We start from the raw sequence: 15,819 nt of genomic DNA, 5'->3' as shown, positions 1-15,819 counted from the left end.
CTTTGAATCTTCGAAACACGATTGAGTCTGGAGTAGTTCATTTCATATTTGTGACAATGTACTCAGTGCAGGTGTATCTAATCCCACGGAATGGTCTAAAAAGGGAGCAGTCATGTGCACTGGGGAGTTGGCTGTACACAGGGAGATCCACTTTCTCTTAATCAGTAAAAGGATGTGGGTATCATTGGGTTGACCAACACTTACAACCCTTCCCTAATTGCGCAGAAGGTAGGTAAGAGTCAACTAGATTATTCTGAGTCTGGAGTTACATATAGGTCTGAGCAGGTAAGGATGAGAGAATACCTTCCCTGAAGGATATCAATGATCGATATGACTATTTTTCCAGACACTTGATGACAATTTCATCGGGGTCATTAGATTGTTAATCCCATATTTGTATTTTAAATGTAATTCCGACATCTGCCATTGTGAATGTCGGCCCTAGCTTCTCAGAACATTATCTTAGTTTCTGAGTTAACAGTGTGGCGATAAGACCATAAGGCCATCGTCTCCCACAATCTGTAACATTCGCCTGAATTAACATGTGTAAAGAGTGGCACTGTGACACAATGGTTAGCATTCCTGCCTCACAGTGCCAGAGGCCGGAGTTTAATTTCAGTCTTGTGCTGCCGTCTGTGTGGAATTAACACATTTTTCGTTAACTGCCATGATTTAAAAAGAAACCTGCCAACGGGAGTGGTATTGGCTGCTTGGTCTTTGGAGGATCATATCAAACTCAACGGGCCACATGGTCGTCTTTTCTGCATCATTCTGGTGATCCATGGACAATGCTGTTTAAATCATGAGGCTTTCAATCTCCACTGTGCACACCAAGTCTGAGAGGGTGATCACTATCGCCAAGGCGAGAGCCTAGGAGAGGAGCTTCGTGCGTGAGCCCTAACATCAGATCGGAACGTTTTATTAATTTCACATAAAGTGTGTGGTTACTGAAACTGAAATTTGCAAAGACCAATGCTGTATATATATATTTGGGTGAAGACTTTGCTGTACAAACTTGGATAGTTCTCAAATGTTGAAATATTTCTGATTGTGTTTGGTATCTAATCTGGGACACGGTGGTTGGATTCACTGCAGAATGTCTACATAGATCAGATAGCCAGAATATTCAATACATTACATGAGGTAGGGATTCAATGCCCGATCATTTGTTCATTATTATTATGGCGGACCTCAATTGCTGGACACGGTGGAGCGGTCAAATACCCTGTGATATTGTTCATACAGCGTGATTTTACAATTCTGGAAACAATCTGATCTGTCCAGGCTCCGAAAAGGAATACAGTAATTCTGTTATCAATGAATGTGTTAGTTGTCTACTCTTCTTAGTTTTACTGATCCCAGTTATTCTAGTGTGATGTTCTGGTATTATGGGGAACTCTAGTAAGTCTGAATAACTTATAAAGGAAATATAATCAACCACTGCTGAGCCCAAAACAATATTCACGAAATGACCATTCATCTGTCAGCAATCTACTTCTCATGTTCTTCCCTTCATATCTGGAAACCTCTAAATGATTCATCTTGAAATTATTTGTTTGTGTGTTTCATGTTCTTTAAACTTTATATGACATGGAACAACAATTTTCTTTTTGTCAGTATTTACAGTCAGGGCTCATCCACAGACAATGCTTGATCAGTAACTTCTTTTTTGCTTTAATTCTCTTGCAGCTCCTCTAGTACTAATTGTATTCCTGGCGAGGTGCAGGTGTAGTCTTTCTAAATGCAGTAGTCGCTATCTGGTGACCAGGGCAGCGTTTGATCTACGGCTGATTGTTTTTATATCGTACTCTTCAAATGTTCACATTATTATAATACACATTGTTTCCTGAAAATTACTCCTGCTTGTTCTCCTAGCTATGCCCTGACCTGCTTGATAATTGATTGTTCTGTCTGGTTCACTGTTACCTTTTATTTTGATCTAATTATCACCATTTGTTTTCTTCAGATGAAATCTAAGTATTGCACAGAAAAAAACTTTGATGAGAGTTCTAGTAAACATTTGTATTTTCTTTGATTTAAAATAAAACATTCCCAACTACTTTGGAGTTAAACCTGTAACAACCAGCAACACTATTTCATGTTACTGGTATACCATGTCCAGTTATGGTAATGACCCTGTGGAATAGTTTTCAATACTTTGAACGTCTTTTAACACCATTTCTCCCATTCACTTTAACTCTCCTTTTTAATGATCTGACCATCAGACACATCTTTGCGGCCATTAAGATGCGTAAAGGACTGAGGGGACAGAGAAAAATAGAAAATGCCCCAGAGATAGAGAGCAGACAGAATTTCCTGGTTTTACTCGTTGCCATTTGCGCCAGCTTCATAGTTTTCTAGTTGATTTTTGTCTTAAGTTGTTGCAATGTCGCTTATTTCTTGAATTCTGCTGCTGTTTCTCTCCTTCAACAAGTCGGATATGTGCTACTGGACTTAAATTGCTTCACAAACGCATTCGTTTTTGTGATGACACAGAGAAATTCCAGAGACTAGTTGAAAGATGCCGTAGAAAATCCAGTTTAGAAAATAATTCAGTTGATGGACACGAAACGTTAACTCTGCTTCTGTCGAAACAGTTTTGGTTGATCAGGTGTACTTTATTTCAACATAGCTTCAATTTGTTTAAACTCTTTCTGCAGTATGGAATACACATGGACAACTGGCTAATAATAAATGTTTCTGAAAATAAAGTTGAGCGAAATAAACTACAGCTATCAGACAATGTTTTTCAACATAATTATGAATTTGAATAGGAGCTGAGAAATACATCACAGTTCAAGGTGCAACCGACAAAGAAGAAGGTTAGCTCAGAGCACAACGGGACCTTGATCAGATGGGCAGAGAGGTGACAGATGGAGTTTAATTTTGATGCATGTGAGGTGCTGCACTTTGGAAAGACAAATCAGCACAGGACTTATACACTTAATTGTAAGGTCCTGGTGAGTGTTACTGAACAAAGATACTTTGGGATGCAATTTCGTAGTGCCTTGAAAGTGGATTCGCAGATAAAGAGGATATTGAAAAAAGATGTTTGGTAGGCTTTCCTTTATTGGTCAGTGCATTGATTATAGAAGCTGGGAGAACATGTTGCAGCTGTAGAGGATATTGGTTGGGCCACTTTTGGAAGACTGCTTGCAGCTCTGTTCATCCTGTTACAAGAAAGAAGTTCGGAAACGTTAAAGGGTTTAGAAAAGTTCCACAAGGATGTTGCCAGATTGGAAAAGATTGATCTGTAAGAAGAGGCTGAATAGGCAAGGACTTTTTTTCTCCTGGATTTTCAGAAATAGAGGTGTACCCTTTTAGAGGTTTGTAACATCATAAGGGACATGGATAGGGTGAATAGATACAAAAAAAAGGACCGCAGGGGCAATGTTTAGCTGCAGAGGAGAGTGTGTGTCTGGAATGATTTGCCAGAGAAAGTGGTAGAGACTGATGCATACGCAATGGGTATAAACCATCTGGGAGTGTATATGAATTGGAAGTGTTTTACAAGGCTTTTGGTCAAATGCTGGCAAATGGTCCTAGATTTTTTTTAGGATATCTGAGTAGCGTGAATGAGTTGGATCGAATGGTTGTTTCCGTGGTACATCTCTCTGACTCTGTTGGTGTAATCACAATTCACCATCTGGTTTCCTCAAACTGGTTCAAATGTCGCACAGGAGTAAACATCTCAAGATATAATGTGTGCGCAATCACCGTTAAACATGTATTCCCCGTCTATCACGTTTGCTAGGCACAGGATACACAGTTTGTCTGCGGTTTAAAGAAATGACTCGCTGACTGGCAATCTCATAAATCTGTCAGGGAACACTGTGTGTCAGGGACCATACTGATAACTGAATATACTCAGCAGGTCGGATGGAATAGGTGAAAACAAACAGAATGAACAATTCCAGCTGATGTCTTTGCATCACAAATGAAGGAAAGTGGAAATATAATAGGGTAAAGGCAGAAGTGTGGGGGCTTGCATAATGTTCAGAATGTCAGTGAGCCTATCTCTGCTCGTTGATTTCTGTCTGTGTGCGTATACGTCAGTGTGATGGTGTTCGTACATCTGTGTGATCTTTCTCTCTCTCTCTCTCTCTGTGTGTGTATGTGTATGTGTGCATGTGTTTCTGTGTGAGTGTCTGTCTGTCTGTATGTGTGCCTGTGTGCGTCTATGTATGAACAGCTCGACCTTCAATGGGATGCACTTTTAATTAATTAAAAGATGGTAAATAAAAGTCTCCAATTCTGTCTCTCTGTCTGCACCTCTTGTCTTTAAAGTGATGCAATGTCAGCCTTTGGTGGACCCCCACGTCCCTGTACAAGCACCTCTTGAACAAATCATCAAATCAACTGAATGTCTCAGTTTACTCTCAGGGATCACAAATTCATAGGGCTATAGAAATGTACAGCATGGAAACAGACCCTTCGGTCCAACCTGTCCATGCCGACGAGATATCCTGAGCTCACCCAGTCCCATTTCCCAACACTTGATCCTTATCCCTCTAAACCCTTACTATTCATGTACATAACCAAATGCCTTTTGAAATGTTGTAATTGTACATGCCTGTCAACTTCCTCTGGCAGCTCATTCCGTTCATGCACTGTCCTCTTCTTGAAAACTAAGAAGTTTCCGCAAGTAGGAAAGTTTCAGAGAACACCTCTGGGACACCCTGACCAACCAACCCAACCATCCCGTGGCTCAACACTTCAACTCCCCCTCCCACTCCAACAAGGAAATGCAGGTCCTTGTACTCCTCCATCGCCAGACCATAGCAACACGACGGTTGGAGGAAGAGCGCCTCATCTTCCGCCTAGGTACCCTCTAACCACAAGGGATAAACTCAGATTTCTCCAGTTTTCTCATTTCCCCTCCCCCCACCTTGTCTCAGTCAAATCCCTCGAACTCAGCATCGCCTTCCTAACTTGCAATCTTCTTCTTGACCTCTCCGCCCCCACCCCCACTCCGGCCTATCACCATCACCTTGACCTCCTTCCACCCATCGCATTTCCAATGCCCCTCCCCCAAGACCCTCCTCCCTACTTTTTATCTTAGCCTGCTGGACACACTTTCCTCATTCCTGAAGAAGGGCTCATGCCCGAGCCATCGATTCTCCTGCTCCTTGGATGCTGTCTGACCTGCTGCGCTTTTCCAGCAACACATTTTCAGCTTTAATCTTCATAGTCAGCTTTTAGCTCTAATTCTGGTCATAAAAAATACTTTTTGTGTATCTTACCCACTATATTATTTCCCTATGCTCTCTTGGCCTTTTCGTTTATACTGCATCTGTAAAGATTCTCTACGAGTCTTTTTTTTTTGTTTTATGATTTTTTTGTTATGATCAGAAATTAAATTTACTTGTTTCACCTCATAATGTATGCTTGAGGATACTCGATCTGCAAATGTTACTACTTCTTTTTTTGGATCTGTCTACAATGTTTCCCTATAATCTCACTTTTGAAGTTCTCACAATGATTTATCATTCCACCTCCTTCAAATATACGTATCCAGGCCTACTTCAACAGATTATCTCTCAGATTCATAAGATTTGTCTTTCTCCAACATGAAAACTTTACCTTCTTTGTCTTTGTCTTGTTCGATATTTGCGCTCAAGGTAAATATATTAAAGTGCCACGAGATCCAAAATAGAGTCTCTCTGGCAATTCTTAAAAAAAATAGTTTTTTTTTCAGAAAATGAAATCTAGAATTGCTCTCCCACTCACTAGATTCTTGTGCACTCGAGAGTTCGGTGAAATATACTTCAAGAATCTTGCGCTGTCAGTAACTTTCATTCTGTCACATCCCTATTGATGTTTGAGAGATGAAGTCCCAATGACTGCTACTCTATTGTTTTCGCATTCAGAAATGTACTGCATACTGGTGTTGTGCTTTCCTCAGATGGTTTGGTAGTCTACATTAAACTACCAGCAATATCACTGCTAACCTTGCTAAAGGTCCCAGCTGAACCCTTATCTCCTTTTTTTCTCCGTTCATTTAGTCCATCAGTGAGTTGCCTGTTAACCAGAGTGAACGAGGAAATCCGACAGCTAAGGATAAAGGAGCTTATTTTGGATAGACAGGGATGGCCGTTCACACTATCAGAACAGATGGAGATGGATTAAAAGAGAAAATGGAGTGGAATCCTAGCAGAAAGCTTGATCTGATGAAGTGTATTTGAGGTAACCGTGGAAGTCGGGGGGTTTGTAATCGATATTGGTGTACAACGTTTGCCCAAGAATGACGACATCGCGGTCAAGGTAGGGAAAGTCAGAAATAGACGAGGAAGCCACGTGGGAGCGATAGAAATTTGAAGCAAATTAATAGATTCCTTTCTATTTCTGGCAAAAGCAGGAATAACAACAATCACTTCACCGTTGCATTCGAGAACGTTCTGTGGTGAAGCCCTAAAGAATGCTGGACTAAGGAGTATCCCATATTCCCCAAAAGGAGACATATGACAACTGGCGCACCCCATCTCACCTTTGCACCGCTCAGAGAATATGAGATTAACTTAATGAAAATATTGTGGCTGAGCACAGCCAGGCGACAGTAAATTGCGGTGGATGGGGACTGTTTGACCTCTATTTCAGGAAGAAAAACAGAACCTTCAGACCATCCTGATGGGAGATCGATCTGCAGAGGTATTGCACATCCACGGTGAAGAGGAGACAGTAAGGGACGAAGTAAAAAGCTAGAAACTGCGCAACAAACTAAGCCTCAGATGAATCGTGCATGGGAGTTTTCTATCCAACTCTTTTCTAATTCAATAAACCACACTCCTGGCATGCATCATTTGCCCTGACATCTCGACCTTTCACTTCCTGCAATGACATTTGCTGTATCACTACTTTAAAAAAAGCAAAGCTCAGGACATTTCCCTTTATCAATAACATAATATTACAATCTTAAAGAAGTTTAGTAGAATCAATAAACATGATTGACTCTACCAGGTTAACTTAAACTGATCCATGTGTCCTCCTATATCTGGTTAAATAAATCCTTCCAACAATTTCCCTGCAAATTATAGACCTATCTGGCCGACGCTTCATGTCTACTCTCTCCATTTTGTAATATAGGGCTTCCTCCTGCTATCTTCCAATACACGACGGCTGATCAATGATTCACTGGGAAGAGCAACAGTTACAAAAATCGGATAGTGAAGCTTTTTTACTGGCGGGTTGTCGGTATTCCCATTCTCCATCAGGGTAGATGACTTATTTGAAAGCTAAAAAAATTCTATGGACACGGCAATGGAAATGGATCTATATTTGTAAGACAGCCAAGATGGTGATGGACAATGGCAACTTTGTGCACTTTTCACTGTCCTCATGTATTCCGATACTTCAGTGCATATGACAATAAAATAAAATGCATATCTAATTTTAACATCAAACATCTAGGGCGTCATTTTGATTTACTGAACAGTCACATTAATTACAGTTATTTAACAAAAACCACTCAGGTATTTTTTAGTTTCATCGGATTGAAAGCACTAGTTGACCATGAAAGTAGGTAATTAGTTGAGACAATATTTACAACTGGAACTCAGCTTTTGAAGTGCACGCAGCGAACTTATCTTCACAGGACAGATGGTGGGTACTCTTCTCAGGAAGATTGTCCTGAGCCTGTTCTTTGACTCAGACCTCATTACCCACCTCCTTCAGATCATTATTCTCGATATCATAACCTTACACTAACAGCAATCAAGTATTGTCGGTTTGAATGTGAATCTGCTCATTCTCGAAGTTACTGTGCTCTCCTGACACTTGCGTTACCCAGCAGTTACACCAGAGACAACAATGCTCTTCTGACACAATAACAGCTTCAGTGGTAGTTGCAGAACACAATCTCGCTGAAATGATGATAACAGATTTGCTGCACTTTCGACACAATCATTATGAATTAATCCTGTCAACGCAAACACTGACCAATTTTGGATCATGAGGCGTACATGAAACGCAAGGAATGACCAAATATCACATGATCATTCAGGCTTTAATGAAGATATGCCTGCTTTTCACAGCAGGGATTTCATAAACTGCTACATGGATGAACCGCTTCCTGATAGTTCTGTCTGAAAATGCTTCATAGTTCAGAAACTTGTAAATAATATTTAGCTAGTGCTTCTGACTGCTCAATGATTTAAACGTCCTTCATCAATTTCAAAATTTCTTTGTATCAATGGTCAAGCCCCTTCACATCCAAGAATGGAAATGTCTGCCAAATGTTTACACCTTAAACAATATTATTTCACAGTTTTCGGAATATTCTGGCAGTCATAATCCTGTCTGGGAAAACGTATTGTTCAGACGTGTATGGCAGTAACTGCATTCTTGTGCACTGCAGTCCGGACAGTGTAGGAACAATTGGTCGGTGGAATGTTTGTGTTCCGGGAACTTTCCAGATTTTGACAGAAGGACACCAAAGCAATCGCCCTATTTCCAGAGAGCCGTTCTCTCATAGAGAGGGAGCGACAGAGAGCGAGAGAGATTGGTGTGTTGAACTCAAAGATCATCTCACCTGTCGACATCTCACACCAGCCGTCCTGTCAGCTGTGTTAACTGATCCCCTGCTAGATGGTTGGTTTCTGATGTAGAATGACACGAAAAACAATGGTTCAATTCCAACACTGGCTGAGATCACTGTGAAGACTCTATCTTGTCAACCACGACCCTCCACTGAGGTTTGATGAACTTCAGGTTGAAATCACGACCAGTTGTATCTTCATACTGAGCTCACAGCCTTTTACTCCACTGGGACAATTGCCAATTTACTCGAAAAATATATATCCAAGTCAGGATTGTGCGTGGCTTGGAAAATACTATGATGCGATTTTATCTTTCACCTACTGCCTTTGTCTTTAGACTTCTTTTGATGATTCCCTACAGTGTGGGCCCTTAAGCCCAACCAGTCCACACTGACCCTCCGAACAGTCACCCACCCAGACCCTTTTCCCTCTGACTAATGCACCTAAAACAATGGCCAATTCACCTGACCCACACACCTTTGGACTGTGGCAGGAAACCGGAGCACACGGAGAAACCCCACGCAGACACGGGGAGATTATGCAGACACCACACAGACAGTCGCCCAAGACTGGAATCCAACCTGAGACCTTGGCGCTGTGAGGCAGTAGTGCTAACCACTGAGCCACCATGCTGCCCTTTGCGATGGTAGTGATCTTAGAATTGTGAAATGCTGTCCATGCAGCATTGGTGATTTTCTGGAGCACATCGCCTTTTATATGGGTTATGCTGGTGTTCCATTTTTTGAGGGTTGTCGGAGATACATTCTTACAGGATGTGGGGAGTATTCTATCATAGTCCTGAAACTTGCCTTGTAGATGGTGGAGAGGATTTTAGATTCATGAGGTGTATCAACCACTGCAATTTTCTTGCCCTCTGACCTTCCCTTGTACATACAGTTCTTATAGCATGAATCCAATTCATTTTCAGCTCAATGGTAACACCTAGTTACCCCCCTCAATAGTTTTTAATCATGGGAGATTAAGCATCACCAAAACCATTGAATATGAAGAGGCGTAGTTTAAGTGATCTAAAACTATTATTGGATCTGGTGATTGCTTAGCCATTGTTTTGTGCGCGTGTTACTAGTCACTTTGCAGCTCAGGCCTGGAAGACACCGGGATCTTGCTGCACTGTGACCTGGAGTGCTTCAGTATCTCAGACTTTAAAATAAAGGATTGAACATAGTGCAATGACATTGTGCTCTGATTTATGACATCATAATTGAGGGAGGGCATATTGCATGGTTATGTAAGATAGTTAGGCCAAGGGCATAATCTTGAGGAATTTCTGTAATGAAGTCCTGGAGCTGACAGAGCTGACCGCCAGTGACCAGAAAGGCTTCTGTGGTATTGGAGTCACGTGTAGCCTTTTCCATGGAAGGAAAGCAGTTTTCATTCCCTAAAGGGCATTAGTGAACGAAATGGGCTTTTGTTACCATTGACAGTGGTTTCGACGTCAGCATGAGAGTTATAATTCTATATATTTATGAATTGGTGTGTTATTGTCTGTCATGATAGGATTTCTCCGGGTCTGTGATAATACATCTCAGGTACCTTAATATGAGTGGATAGCTGGTTTTATGATTGATTCGGAACCCAGATAACACAAATATTCACAAGATGGTAAACAATGAGGAAACCACCCTCAGCTTAAATGCATACATAGGCAAAATGATCAGGTGTGAGAGTGTGATGCTGGAAAGCACGGCAGGCCAGGCGGCAATATTGTGTGCCATTCTGGTCACTTCACCAGAGGAAGGGTGTTACTGCACTGGAGGGAGAGCAAAGGAGATTCACCAGAACGTTACTTGGCGTGCAGCAATTTACCTAAGAAGAGAATGACTTCACAATCTCAGGTTGCTCTCGTTAGAGCAGAGATCAGGATATATAATGGTCTGAGTTACATGGATAGGGTGAACAGAAAGCAGCTGTTCCCCTGAGTCGAAGCATCAATGTCAAGGGGCATAAGTTCCAGCTGAAAGGAAGGAATTTCAGAGGAGACATGAGGAAAAATCACTTGGAGGATGATGGTAGTCTGCACTGAAGTGCGTGGGAGCATAGTTGAGCTGAGAAACAGCACAACCTTTAAAAACTACTTAAATGAGCACTTAAAATGTCACAACATTCAAGCACATGCAGGATATTGAGACTGATGTAGATTTAGTTAATTTTTCCGGGGAAAACACGATGGGCCGAATGGCGGCTTGTATTCTGAATGACTGTCATTTTAGAATTCCTAAATGCAGACTTAGAATACGTTTATTTTGTATTGGTTTGGAGAAAATGTAATCCAGTGTCAGATCCAATTACTTTTATAGTCAGTATCAGCTTCAGCTTCTGTATTACAGTGCTTGATCAAAATAGAATTGCTAAAGGAACTTTACAACACAACTCAAGGAGTATTCACGTGAGGAGACCATCACTGGGTAGAGTAGCATTTATTGCTATCCCTAATTTGCTCAGAGAGCAGTTCAGTGTCAACCACATTGCTGTGGGCCTGGAGTCCTATGCTGGCCAGAGCAGTCCTCCCTGATCTGATGAATTGTAGAAGGGCCAGTGCGAGAGAAGTTCGACATCAGTCAAACCAGGAAAGGGTGTAAGTTTCCTTGTCAAAGGACAGAGGTGAAACAGATGGAATTTTCCAACAACCGACAATGTACTTGTGATCATCATTCGACTCTTATAAACAATTCAATTCAACTGGACCATCGCCTACCCTGCTGATTTAATCATTGTTGTTCAAGGATGTTCACTGCAGTCACTTTGTCAGACTGAGAAAGGATACATACTGGCATACTCAACGAATAAAACAACAAACAACCGATAAAATAAGGTGAAGCCAGAGATGAGGATATAAAGATGTTAACCATAATTTTAACTTTGCAATCTCTTAAGCAAGAAAACAATCTACCTTCGTTTTTCACGTAACAGGCACCATTAACCCTTCAGTTACTCCCTTGTCATTTTACCTTTGCAAGGTCCAACCCTTTGAGATAAATTACCCGCTCTGCTGCAATATCTTATGGACTTATGGGTAGGAGAAGGACAGTTTTAATGGACTAGGCCAAACCACTCAAAACATTTTTAAGCAAGAAGCCCAGACTGTAACTTTGCTATTTAGTTTGGTACGTGTTCTGTGAGATTTACCCGGAGTAAGTTAGCGAGGTTGACTACCAGGTTTTTAAATAGAGAAACATTTATTCACAAAATTATGGAATGAAATTCAAAGTACAGAGTACAGAATACCGACAGAACTCTGTCTACCCACACTAGATGCAATTATGCTGTTCCGAAAATACACAAACCCATTGTACACAGACACTTACAGGTCAATGTTAGCAGGGCAGAAGGACAGAGAGTCGACCAGCCTGTTTTCACACAACCCACTGCTGAACTGACTAACTCAAACAAGACTTCAGCTTTTATGACTGACCACTCTCCTTTCATTGTGCAGGTCAATTCTAAAACATAGAAGATTCGGCCTAAAGTCTCATCTGTTTACAAATAAATAAAAAGACCTTCCAATTCTGTTTTGATGTCTGCTCCTTATTGATTATTCTCTGAAATGCGGCTGATGGGCTTTTCACAGCAAATAACATCACTTTAAACTGATATAGTACATTTGGCGTTACGAAAGCCGAAACAGCCTTTGCTCTTTCTGATCAAGGTACCTGCGAGTAGTCTTTGAGCAATTTCAACTTGGAAATGCAAGTTGCTTGACCCACCTTTTCGACACAGTCCTCCAACCGGGAAATTGGATATGCATCAGACTTTGTAACGACACTGGCGTTTCGAGAGTCCACACATAACCATTGGGTAACATCTGGCTTTATCACCATGCCTATGGGTGAGCTCCGGTCAGTATAACTCATTTCAGTTTTGCAATTTTGGAGCATACATCATATATCCTTCTGAACCTGTGCCGACTTTCGACGGTTATGTCTATATGGATGTTGATTAATCAGAACGACATCTCCTATACCTACATCATGCACAATTAAGTTTGTACTCACCAGTTTATTTCCGCATATCTCCCCATGTGATAATAATAACTCTTTCAGGTCATTGCGAGTTTTTTTTGCAAGGTAACTGAATTATTTATCCGAACTTTTGACAACATCCTCATTGACCAATTTGATTTGAGGAATGTCAAAGTTGGAATCCTTTACACTTTATCCTTCTTTCCAGGCTGTCATCATTAACACCTTCTCCTCTTACTTACCTTCCCTACCAAAACAATAGTAGCCTCGCTAACTTTAAGCGCATTTAAATGGTCATTGCATAGGCATATGGACGAGAATGGAATAGCGTAAATTAGATAGGCTTCACATTGATTTCACAGTTCGATGCAAAATCGAGGGCGTCAGGGTTTGTACTACACTGTAATATTCTATGTTCTATGTTCTAAAATACCTTTTGAGAATATACACATGACACACCCTGTGAGATTTTTTTCCCGTCTGGCGTCCTCATCAAGAGGTTACCCTCGCTCAATTTTCTTCTCTCTTTGATAAGGTACACTAAACCTTGAGTTTCAAGGTTCACCGGTTACTGGAAGTAACACCAGTATCTTATTCCCAATGGCAAAATTGTACTTTTTTGATTTCTGGTCTGCTTCCTTTTTCATACTGCTGCCATACTTTCAAATACTGTCTTACCAATTCCCCAACTCTATTTCATTTTTCCTAAAAATTGACACATAGTCCAAACATGTGTTCTCCGAATTCTGACTTAATTAAATCTCTATAATCAATTTCGGTGGTCCTCTTATTTCATGCATAAAAAATATTTAAAATGTCCTGACTCTGGTCGATTCATTTGGTGCATCGCTGAAACTCCCTTATCCAGAACATCTGGATAGTCCTGACCATATGCCCTCAACATGGTCTTTAATGTTTGATGCTGTTTTGCAACAGTCCCTGCGATTCTGGTTGGCACACAGTAGATTTGAATTGTTTTATTCCCAAACTATCCATAACCTCCTTGAATAGTTTGGATGTGATGTTTGATCCTTGATCTAACTGTATCTCAATTGATATCTCGTACTTAATTTAAAAAAAAAGTTTGAGTAAGTCTTCTACAAACAGTTCAGATGTAATACTGCATAATGTGGCTGCCTTGGGTAATCTGGTCGATACATCCATTATTGTTAATAAATAGCTATTCCCCCTTTCTTGAGGTAAGGGACCAACGAAATCAAGCAAGATCTTGGGAAAGGTTCGTCTAATGTTAGATTCGGTAGTAAAGGTGCAGATTTTATTACTGTTTGGGGATTTCTGGTTGCTGACATCAATGACACGTCTGGCAAAATCCAACTACATCCTTCTGTAGTCCAGGCCAGCAAAATATATATTTTTAGCCTGTGTTTTCCGCACTCCTAAACGACCTCCAAGAGGTAGCTCATGTGCTACTCGCAGCACCTCCTCGCTGTAGTGTAATGGCAAAACAATCTGATGAACCTTTGCCCATTTCGCATCTGCCTGAATGTGTAATGGTCTCCATTTTCTCATTAAGACATCATTTGTTAAGTAATAACACACAGAGATGCATTCACACTACTTTTCTTATATGCCTTTTGATACAACTGCCTTAAGTTCTCATTTTTCTGCTGTAACTCAATAAGGTTAGCATAGCTAAAGATACGTGCATGATTACGAATTTGCTTCTGTTCAGTATCATTTACCTGATGAAAATATGTCTTTGGTAATGCTGCTTCAGCTTCCTAATCTGAGCCTTTTGGTCTCTCCGATTTGTGACTCAGTTTTTGACTCTGCGATTTCGTTCCTACACAATCAGGGAAGATTCTTGATTAAACATCCTGAATTTCTTCAATTGCTTGTACCTCCACTGGCTTTTCATCCAGAGTAGGCAGCACGCCAACCAGTGAATCTGCTAACCATTTGCAAACACGAACTTTATTCCTGGAGCTGACAGTTTGTCCCGCAATCCTATCACAAATTCTCCACTGTTTTCTGGACACTCTAGCCTCACTTTACATGCTTTTAGATTAGATTAGATTAGATCAGATTACTTTACAGTGTGGAAACAGGCCCTTCGGCCCAACAAGTCCACACCAACCCGCCGAAGCGCACCCACCCAGACCCATTCCCCTATATTTACCCCTGCACCTAACACTACAGGCAATTTAGCGTGGCCAATTCACCTAACCTGCACATTTTTGGAGTGTGGGATAAGCGTTTTTTTTTGTTTCACCCTCAATTACCGTTAGTCTTTCAGAAGTATATATCTCCTCGTCCTTCAGGAGAACGTATCTCCTCATTCTTGAGCATTAAAGACTGAGAGGATCCTGGGTCTATTAATATTGTTACCTATTTACCTGCTACGATTCGCCTATGTGAATAATCATTACATTTGCAGGTATATGTTTTAAGCTGATCTGGCACTTTCTCATTAATCAAACTCTGATGCACCTTTTTATCTTCCACTCTGCTTTCTGTTTACCATGGCAACGGAATTTCCAGGCTTGTCTGTTTACATAAATCGGGCTTTCTGTTAGCCCACCAACACTGTGATTTTATGTGGCTCACTTTATTACAATGAAAACACTGGAACTTTTTACCTTCTTTGACTCTTTGACTATTTTTTTCCAGTGGTAAGTTATCCATAAGATCTTCACTGAGATCTGCTTTCGTTTTCCACGTCAGGGTTTCTGTTTGCCTAAATTTCTATCCCTTATGGACTGAAATTGATTTTGGAAAACAAACCGTGTTTTATGTACCAGCACATAATCAACAGCCACTTGAGCTACAAACCTGGCCGGTTTAACTCTCTGCTCTTCCAAATGAGTTCACACTACATCAGGCAATGAATTTTTGAATTACTCCAAAATATTTATCTCTCTAAGGGGGTTGTAGGTTTGCTCTAATTTTAAAGCTCTTATCCACCTATCGAAATTACTTTTTCTGGTCCTGTCAAACTCAATATAGGTTTGACAATGTTCCCTTCTTAAGTTCCTGAAACGATGTATGTAGGCTTCTGGTACAAGCTCAGATAGCTATTTTCACCTCCCCGTCCTCCCCAGTTACCTTTTCTGATACTAATGGGAAGACCTCACTCACAGTACTACAAATTTTGTTTGGATCAAAAAACCCACATGTTCACGGATCACTGCGTTTGTTTGTCACATTTTCAAATCAAATAAAAGAAAAAAAGCATTCCACATCATTCGCATCAAATTTTAAGTCACAGTATCCGTTACAAAAGGAACAGCTTTTAGAACAAAAGAAACTACTAGTTTTGTGACACACTATGACAGAAACTATGC

This window comes from Chiloscyllium plagiosum, unplaced genomic scaffold (genome assembly GCF_037043375.1).
Source record: "Chiloscyllium plagiosum isolate Xiang-an unplaced genomic scaffold, Cpla_swu_hap1 HiC_scaffold_40, whole genome shotgun sequence".
In the NCBI taxonomy this organism is placed as follows: Eukaryota; Metazoa; Chordata; class Chondrichthyes; order Orectolobiformes; family Hemiscylliidae; genus Chiloscyllium; species Chiloscyllium plagiosum.
This window is presented reverse-complemented; position numbering follows the sequence as displayed.